At 37.8% G+C, this 9,817-nt stretch overlaps 1 pseudogene; it reads right to left on the bottom strand.

Moving 5' to 3' along the window:
- Positions 1–102: 102 nt before the first annotated feature.
- LOC122567882 lies at positions 103–9,169 on the bottom strand (annotated as a pseudogene).
- Between the last annotated feature and the right edge of the window lie 648 nt (positions 9,170–9,817).

Here is a 9,817-nt window from a genome sequence, read left to right as displayed (position 1 = left end):
ATAAACATAACCAAAAAAAGTATCTAATTTGTATATTACCATCTACTAGCTAGTAGCTGCGACTTTTTTCACTTACTATACGACTGTATTTTTCAGGTCCCAAAAATATGAATTTTGATGGATAAGTTTAGAATATAGTGAATAGTACTTTAGAAAATTACAAACTCTTATATCTATTAAAAAATATGAGATTAGAAATTTGAAAATAGAGTCTTCGTTTTCAACTGTTATAAAGAATATTAATTTCATGAAAATATGTGCACCACGATAAGTACTTAGCAAGGAAAAGTGTGAAGTAAAAATAATAAAGCGTTACGTGACACTTGTAACACTTAAGAAAGTGTGGAAACAACGTCAATTCTTGGATATAATGAGAATTCTTTGTGAATAGCGATGTCATTTTTATGAGCAGACCTATTTTAATTGTTTAAATAAGGTTTCACAGTGTATACCGTTACAGCCGGAAATGAACGGATATTATAACCAAATTTATTAAGGGAATCTCGTTGCGGCATTTTCATTCTCACATTGTTATTCAAACTGCATCGTAATGTTAATCAAAATACAATCATAATTAATTTACATCCATACGATTCGATTTATTCAGGTGTTGCATTTTAATAGACACGTGTCTAATAAACATGCAGCTTATTCAATTGAACAACAACGATCTCTTGATTTTATCTAACTAATAATAAAAGTTAGCCGCTGCAGTCGATTAATTTCGCGATGAAATGCCTCGTTCCTCTTCAATAAATGGTTAACATTAATGATCGTTCAATCTCGTACAATTTTTCACCATTTATCGATCTTCTTTCTCTATTTATTCCTACATATCGTTAATCTCTTATTCTATTTACCGCAAAAGTGAATTATTTTCTTTTTTAATTTCTAGATCAATTAAAGATGATGAAAATGGAGGTTAATACGGCTCATAAAAACAAAATAAAACAATTTTGCAACAAAGTGGAAAGGATTGAAAAATTTAGGAAGTAGCAGCAACTTAAATAGTTTTGTTGCCAGAGGAATGAAAAGATCTTGATTGAAAAGATCAACCAACTTGAAATGCAAATCGTAAGTAAAAAGACAATTACAGTAGTAAATGACTTTTTCAATCTCTAAAGCATACCTTTAAACGCAAATGAAGCATATTTTACGGATAGCCTTCGACTTCGCGCCTCGTAGTCCTTCGTACTAGAACATGAAAGTAAAACAACGAAAACCTGAAGCAGACGGAAAAATACATTTCTTCGATACTTATTCAAATTCTCCGCTCCCGTATCCGCTTTTAACATGTAACGTTGCTCGATAGTTAAATAAACATCCACAACAACAATACAAAATAACCAAGCAAACGATTCGGAAAGAAAGGAGAAAAGCTATAGAAACTACAAATAGGAAACAAGAAGAGAAAGTAGATGAAACTGAAAAATTTAACAGATCCCTCGTGCATAGCCAATGATAATAGCAAATTATAAGTTCTCGACGATAGAACTCTTTTTTTCAACATTTTGCAGTTTTGATTGTCAAATGGAATAATTAAATAACTTGTAACTTGCGAAATCCAGTTTTATTATCAAATTCGTTATTACAAGAGAATCTAATAAAATAGATATCGTTTCTTCGATTCTACCCACAAGAACATGAATTAGACATCCGCATTCTACTAGTAATATTATACAGTTCAATAGCGCAAGAGGGTTGAACGTTGAACCTGACAAACAACGAAAAAAGGCAAGGCAGAGACAGCCAGGAAGATATAGAAAGTGAGCAAAATGTTGGAGGCTATCGACAAGATCCGCGTCGCCTCCATCCGGACATCGGCGTGCGTTATTTTCATCGAGCGCACACGGAGGAGACAATGAGGGTAAAAATAGAGAAGAACCACGGTAGAACTCTGGACAAAAGAGAGTAGCACCATGGGGAACCCTACCTCTTTACAGAGGACACAGAGAGGGGATACCCGTTAACGGAGATTCGACGAAGCAGAGATGTTTAATCGGTGTTGGCCCGCATCAGGTTGATCGAGGACCCCCCAGCTATGGCTGTTCGACGACGATGAGGAGGATGGCGAGGACGATGACGACGATGAGGAGAACGAGAACGAGGACGAGGACGAGGACGATGACGAGGACGAGGACGTGGAACCTTCGATCATCGGGGTAAAGGGAGAGACAGCAAGAGGAATCGAGAAGAGGGGGACATTGGGGGGGGGCGTAAGCGGAACCAGGGTGGGTAACAGGGGAGAGAGAGGCTGCGCCGTGCCGATGAAGCGAACAATGGAGGCGGGATGCTCATTTGTCTGCGGGCATTGTTGTTCACCCGGCCGGAAACACGAGCTCCGTGCTCTCTTTTCTCTCTCCCTCTCTCAGCAGTCCACTACTCCTCTTCGTCACTCCTCCTTTCGAACCGTTTTGTTCTACTCGCCCCGTACTACCCCCCTCTTAACGATAGACAGATTTTCCGATCGTTCGCGGACGTTACGATGCTACCAATGGTACCTGGAATTTTGATGTTGTTCCATGCGAGTATTATACATGGGAAGCTTATCCAAAACTGACTTTGGTAGAGGATTGAGGGATGTGAGGTTGTTTGATGGTTTGAGAAGGTTGGTTGGTTTTTCGGGGATGGTATTAGGAGGTTTAGATAAGGAGATTGAATGATTTGATTTGAGATTTTAATGGTTTGATATAATTGGACTAGTGTGGAGGTAAGGTGACTACTTTTAGAAATACCTTTTAGTAACATTGATATATGTTCTTTTGTATTGGGCAATTCTTTTAATGAACGAAATATAAAACGGTTTGCCGGTTCCTATAAGAAGCTATCCGTGACACTAAAACTACCAAGTCAGTCGATGACTGTCCACACGACTGACCTTTTTGACGGCACACTGAGTTTTTTTTAAATTACTAAAAACATACAAGTGTTTTTGTTAATATTAATATTCACTTGTAGGCCAGAAGTATGATTAAGTACATATATTATTGGTCAAATTCCAATGATCTGGGTATGTCACATACTGAGATACATATTAAAGGTCAGTAACTCTAGTATTAGTAGATTTCCTATTAAAAAACCCACTAAACTCCACTTAACGTACGTTACAAAAAAATGTACATACGCAAAACGTTAAATGAAAGATTTCTAAAAGCTCCAATCTCTATCAATGCCAACAAACCCAACCAACTCAACCAACCCAAACCCAGTGTTGTCAGAAACGAGCCATAGTCGTACCGATCAAAGAAATCTGTCTGTCTGTCTGTCTGTCTGTCTGTCTGTCTGTCTGTCTGTCTTTCTCTCTCTCTCTATCATCCTATGCTCAAGATCTATAGTCGTCTTCCCGAAAAGCAAGCGTGACCACTTTGAAGAAATCGAAAAAACCGGCGACGCGATCGACGAGGGATCGACGAGGCAGCTTGTGTTCGAGAGGAGCGCTTGTAGTTTACATCGGTTGTTCACCGACGTGGAGACGGTAGCCATTTTGAAGGTAGATGGGCCCAGTTTCGTGGCTTCTCCTCCTACATACATACACACATAAATCTATATAAAAGATGTATATATATATATATGATGTGTGTAAGAGAATATATATATACTCGTATACATATAGGTATATAAGCAGCAGGCGAGGTACGTACGGTGGAACGGCCCGAAAAGAGGAGAAGAACGGTGAACGCGAAACGAGGCTAACGCAGGGTGGCTTCTGGCTCATTGGGCAGACGTACAAATTCGTCGCGACGTATCCGTGGATTACGTGAGGGCCCGGCACACTCGTTGGTCCCCGAACTTCGGTACCATTTCTCCGGGAGAATGCCACGCACAGAGGGACACGTCCCCGGTCTTATCTTCGACATCGGCCTGAAGCTTCCTTCTTAACGGCTGACCGGACACGAGCTACGCGCGCGTACGCGATGTGCCTTGTCCAACCGCCTCTTCTTTCTTTCTTTCTTACTCGTTTGTTTATTTTCTTGCTTGCTTCGTGTGCTCGCCTTCGTGCACGTGGATATTATTGTCCTCCACCCACGTTACCTCCGGGTGTTTGGAAGGGTTTTGTGAGCTGGTGAGTAAATTTTAGGGATGCGTTGAGTCAAAGGAAGCTCACAGTATCTAGGAAGAAATTTGGAGAAATCGTGTCTTTATAGAATCGTTACTACTTACTTGTTTATTTGCTGACCAATGTGATACAGATCTTTCTGTTTAATTGATATATTTGATATTTAACCGAAAGGACATACGCATATCGTAATGCTATGTAATAAATAATTCTCCTAATATCCTATCAAGAATACAATATAATCTAGATTTCGATTATTGAAGAATTTACAAGGTTTTATTGACAGACGAAGCTCAGCTGTTTCATTAGAAATTTAGCTTTCTTTGCAACTTGATAGGCGGAATAGCTCCAAGAAGGTTCGCATTTAGTTCTTGGTATTTCCTACTTATCATTAATTATTTCATAGTCATTTTCTCGGTTACGTCTTAGTCTTGCAGTGTAATATGGTACTTTCCTGCGTTTTATACGGAATAATTACAGTTATCAGCAATCTTGCGAACAGGTATTTCCTGATATTAAGTCTCGTTATTTACGCTACCATCTTTTAACTTTTTAACTTACAAAGAAGGAACATCATCAGTGTTACCTCACGCACCATCGATAATTCTCCCATGGTGTTAGTACGCGACGGAGAAATCGATCGTGGCTACTTCATAAATATTAAAACCGTCCAAATTCCGATTAATCGTCGAAATTGACTCGTCGTTATTACATCATCTATATCATCCTTGATCTTAATCTGAACGATCGATCATCCGCTGTATAGTATGTCAGCAATTAACACCGACAATTTTCCTGGTTCAAAACGTGAAATAAGTACTTGTTCGCTCGTTTGGGAAAATTTCGTCCAACTATGCCAGGGAATGAGACTCGCACGGCGCGCGTACGAGCGAATTAATTAAACGTGTGCACGCATTGCAGCCTGCAACTCGATGCTCGCCGCATCTACGTATAATGTTGCGATATGTAGCCAACCAATAGAGTGCAACATTGTACACCATGCCTATCCCAGGCTATAAAGTGTCGATCGGTGATCGATCGTGCTACATCGGATACCTGTACACCTTGGAACGGTAACCGGAAAGGAAAACTGGAAAATTTCGGTGTGGTTTCGCTCGATAATTATGCCGTTCGTGAGTCAAATAAATTTAGTCTATATTCTATTTCGTATTTTAAGATGGTATGCAACCATGTCGGCCTCAAAGTATCGAAGTATTTCTTTTTGCATTTTTTTAAAGCTTCATACGCATAGAATACTGTGATAAAAGAGTATTTTGAAATTTTAAGAAAAGTTGAAAATTGTGATTAGGCAATTTACTAATATTATTCGCTGATAGATGATCGTGCAAAATGTTAGATTGAAACGATTGATATGGAATGAATGTAATGTTAAATTTGCAAACTCCGCTTATGAACAATTTATAATACGTTATGGAGGAATAAGAAACAAACGAGGCTTGATTATATGTAATAGAAATAGAGCTCCGTAAATACAATCACAATCAATGAAATTTGATTTTTACCTTCGCATACAAATTTTTCCTCGAAAATATTCATTTCGAAATAAAATCGTAAACCTTTGTTATCGTGATCGTAGGCGTCGTTTATCGTTTGCGAACTGATACGACCAAAGCGTTCATGGAATATGTTATTTTTATTGGCAAATGCTATGCGATAGTTATTTGGAAAATATGTTGTATTAATAAAAAAAAAACATTCTTTTTCGTTTCGTTTTAAATCCCTGGATTATTTTTGGTTTATTTGGCTACGCAAAGATTTAATATTTCTTTCACTGCAACGAGTAGTTTCTGAAATATTATTGATTAGAGTGAAAAGAATAGTTAAACTGCATAACAAATCTAATTATCTGGTTAATACTCACCTAGTTAAATATTCCTTTGTTAAGAGAAGCTGAAGTACAAAAATCATACAAAAATACTTAACATTCGAACTCGTTATACGCGTAAAGAAAATTAACGACAGATATCGCATCATTAAAACAATCTTAATAACTTCTCCAAACTAACAAAGATAAAATAAATAAATGAAATCACAACAAGGATAATCAATATGAATAATCGATAGTCAATAAATACATGACAGTATAATATGTATAATAAAATAATATATCTATTAAAAAATCAATGAAATAACAACGTACTCGCAGAAAGCAAATGATCTCGAGATAACGAAGCCATGAATGCAAAGATTACTTTGTGCCAGGACCGGCTCCTGAAAAACTGGGTCGTTGGCGTGTAATTTGACGGACGGATAATGCGATGTTAATAGAATGGAATATTGGCCAGCCGTGTTCATAAATCATGGTTAATTTGGCACAGCCATTCGTTCTAGCAAACCTCTACTCCACCTCTTCTTCTCTTCTTTATCGTCATCGACTTCCCTCATATTTTTTCCCTTCTTTAACCCCGGATCCTCCGACTACCGATCGTGTGGCTCCTGTCGGCCGAAGGAAGATCGTAAAACGGAGCACTCAGACCTGGTGCTCGCTCCAGATACTTCTATTCTTGTCTCTCTCTCGCCATTTGCACGTTTACGTCTTTTTGCCACGCGTTTGGCCATTACGTTTCTTGCACGGAACATTTAGGGGCAGTATTCGTCGGAGAAAAATATGTTTTGCGTACTCGTTTTTGGCTTCAAAATTTATTCGTCGGATGCAGGAGATTGGTATATTAGTAGATTTTTTTTATACTTCTGACAGATTCCATTAGTTTTACAGGTATTTTCATTGGTGTGCTATGAATTTCTTCGGTGTTGGCAGTTTGCGTTTATCGTATTTTGATGGAAATTGGCGAAAGATTTGGCGATTAGTGGAAATTGGAACAAGCGAAATTATAAATTCTTTGGAACCTGGTACTTGTAAGTAACGTTACATTTATTTTGTTCTCTTTTACGATAAAACGTGGAAGTCCATTTTGCTATATTCTGAACTTCTTCGATTATGATAATAATTCAGATTAATTGCGTTCAGATGATAATTTTGATAATCGATGGAAATTTACGATGTCTGGTAGTTGTGATCTATCTTTCATTTTCTTAACAAATCGTCGAATTTTGCAATATGATGCTATCTACTATACCAACTACTGCAGTGTGATACTATCTATTAGTGCTATGCTGTCTACTACTTATAGTATGTGACTCATGTACACATATAAACGCGTGTTCACCTCGTTATAATATTCCTTCTATCTAATTAAACGCGCAGACTGTTACGAGTAGTCCTTCGTCGAAGCTATTAGTTCCGCCGCCGGGTCAGAATTGCGTTCTCATCGAACACGACAGGTGGACAAGCTCCATTGGCTTATAATCGATCGTTGGCAAAATAACAGTAACTAGGATCAATTTGACCGATGAATTTGATCTTTCAAATTTTCATTATTCACCGTGCTATATGCCATAATTTTATTCGCGTGGAATAGAAATTATTAAATTATTTCAAATTATAATTGAGCGATACTCTCTCCAAATTGATGTTTCTATTATATCCAATGAACATTCTTTATACATATTACATAGACATTAATTCCAACTTGATCGTTAAACGATAAAATAAAACTTAAAAAAGAATATTCGTTCGTTCAAGGCAACGATGCATCGATTTTTCATTATTAAAAATTAAAGATATATAACAGAGATCGTTTCTTACATATTAGTTTTTATTTGGCCGCTGGACGACGAAAGAAGACTTGAGAAAGAATATTATACTAGAATAAGCCTAATTTCGAACGAAGCTCTCTACTCTTTGACTTCATATTTGCATTAACACTTATAAACTGTTCTTCGTTCGTAAAAGATTAAGAATTTAAAATACGCGATAGGGAACGTTGTCCATTTGATTACTAAACAATCGAGGAAAAAGTGGGTTGAACATTCGATCGACTTCTTTTGAAATGGTCGATACCAGCGAGAAATTCTCGCTAATGCTATCACTCTAAAATTACCCTTTGCTTTGAATCGGCTCAGGCCGATGGTGCTTCGTTTAATTCCATTTTCGTTCTGTCGTAGACAATGATGTCACGACGTCGGCCACCGGCTCCATGCCGGATGTTGTTCTTCAATTAATGTGTGCCTTATCGCAACGCCCGTAAGATTCCCACCTCCGGCTCTCCCTGGAAAAAATCTTATTCAGCAATCACGATCACGAAACGCAACACTGCCCCCCTCCCGTCTCCCCCTCCCCCTCCCCACCCGTTCTCCCTTTTGCATCATAATTATATCTGGTCTTCCTAGGAAGATCAAACCTTTTTAACTCCGTCCGCATTATTTCAAGAGATAAAGAGGATCTGTTTTAGTAAGGTGTTTAACATAGAATCGAAACAAGAAATCATGTATAATATTGGCAATAAGAATTTCGTTGGTATTTTGCTCAAACTCGAGATATTTTTTATGTTGGAAATTGGATTAAAAAATGATTTGGAAAAGTGGAGCAGGATTAAGCCGTAGAACACAAATGACAGACTGAAGACGATAGAGGTGTGAGTAAAGATTTGTTCATTGATTTTTCGCTTTATTGAAACAGTTTCTCCGCTTTAGCAACAGTCGAACGTTTCCGTAAACGCGGAGGTTAGTGTTTACACAAATGAATCCGCCGTTGTTCCGGCTGGATAACAGGAAGAAAACGTTCGATCCGCTGATTCGCGCAATTTGCCATGTAAATTCGATCGTAGCATGATTACACGGCTTACGAGCGAAACCGGCCGATCGTTCGACGACCAGTCAGCTAGATGATGTTCCGCTGATCGATCCTGATCGATTATATTCGATCGGTATGTAGATACAGATCCTTCGAGATCGTGGCAGATGGCCTATGGCGTATCGAGGCCATTATGGGGCTGCTCGAGAATCCGTAATGAAATTAAAAATTAAAAGGGAGACCCGTTCCTCGCCGAGGACTTTTCCAAGAACGGTTCCAAGAACTTTTATCGATTAACATTTTCTTGCTTGTTTGGTATTATAATGGACGAGAACGAAGTTTTTAGTTACTTTTAGCGTTATTAGTGTGGTAGACAGTTGCAATAAGTTGTGTAGGAAGTAAGATAAAATGAAGAAAGTTACTATTATTTCACAGAGTAACGAACGAAAGAAACACATTGTTTCCATCGTTTCTGATCTAATCGTGTATTTTTACTGTTAAAAAATTTCTTAATGTTATGAAAATATGGAAGATTTCTCGTTTCAGTGCTAGACTAATATTTTCCTAAAATATGTATTAATATAAATTAATAATAAATATAATTTTATATTGATATTGAATCTAGGACCGCAACACGAGCAATGAAGGTAAATATATGTATAATACGAAAGAAGACACTATGTATGTATAACGTTTCTTTGTATTGGAAACACACATTCTATCGAAGCATCAATTATTACGACAAATCTCGTTTCTATTGATCGTTTCCATGGCGAGATTCGAAAGATATTTACCTGCTGGATGCTGTTTTTTGTCGTATAAAATACGTTCGAATACGTCGAAACAGGAAGAACCGGCGAACAATAAAAAGTTTTCTCTATGCGATTCGTTTTAATGGAAAACATCCGCGTGGCCGGATAAAAGTGATGTTTACAAAAAATACGTAATACACGTGGTGCACGCCGGCGAAATGGAGGTTAAGCGTCGAAATTAAAGCGGAAGCACTGATTCTTAGCAACCAGAGTAGCAAGAGAACAAGTTTCAATTAGGTTTGCATCAGCTTTGAGCTTAGTTTTGGATTATGATTGCTTTATCTTTAGGTTAGA

This window comes from Bombus pyrosoma, linkage group LG5 (assembly GCF_014825855.1).
Source record: "Bombus pyrosoma isolate SC7728 linkage group LG5, ASM1482585v1, whole genome shotgun sequence".
Lineage (NCBI taxonomy): Eukaryota > Metazoa > Arthropoda > Insecta > Hymenoptera > Apidae > Bombus > Bombus pyrosoma.
Note: the sequence above shows the minus strand (reverse complement) of the source record. Positions and strands in the feature narration are given on the sequence as shown.